Here is a 701-nt window from a genome sequence, read left to right on the forward strand (position 1 = left end):
TCCTCCACAAAACTTTGACTGACGCTACATGCTTGGTCCTAAGCCTTCGGACTTGCCTATCCAAGATAGCAACCGGTACTTCTTCATAGGACAATTTCTCCGTGACTTGTATATCATCCACAGGAACAATCTTGGAGGGATCTCCAACACACTTGCGTAGCATGGATACATGAAATACTGGGTGGACTGATTCTAATTCTGGGGGTAAATCCAACTCATATGCTACTCGGCCCACTTTGCGCACAATCTTGTAAGGCCCAATATAATGAGGACTAAGCTTCCCTTTCTTACCAAATCTCATCACCCCTTTCATCGGTGATACTTTCAAGAACACCCAATCATTGACTTTGAATTCTAAGTTTCGCCGACGGTTGTCCGCATAGAATTTTTGACGACTCTGAGCTGTTAGTAGCCGTTCTTGAATAAGCTTGACCTTTTCTACCGCTTGTTGAATCGGATACGGGCCTACTAACTGTGCCTCTCCTACCTCGAACCATCCAATAGGCGATCTACACTTTCTCCCGTACAAAGCTTCATATGGGGCCATTTGAATACTAGAGTGATAGCTATTGTTGTATGCAAATTCAATAAGTGGCAGGTGATCGTCCCAATTGCCTCCAATATCTAGCACGCATGCCCTTAGCATGTCTTCAAGGGTTTGGATAGTGCGCTCTGCCTACCCGTCGGTTTGCGGATGGAAT

The sequence above is a fragment of the Lycium ferocissimum genome, chromosome 11 (assembly GCF_029784015.1).
Source record: "Lycium ferocissimum isolate CSIRO_LF1 chromosome 11, AGI_CSIRO_Lferr_CH_V1, whole genome shotgun sequence".
Lineage (NCBI taxonomy): Eukaryota > Viridiplantae > Streptophyta > Magnoliopsida > Solanales > Solanaceae > Lycium > Lycium ferocissimum.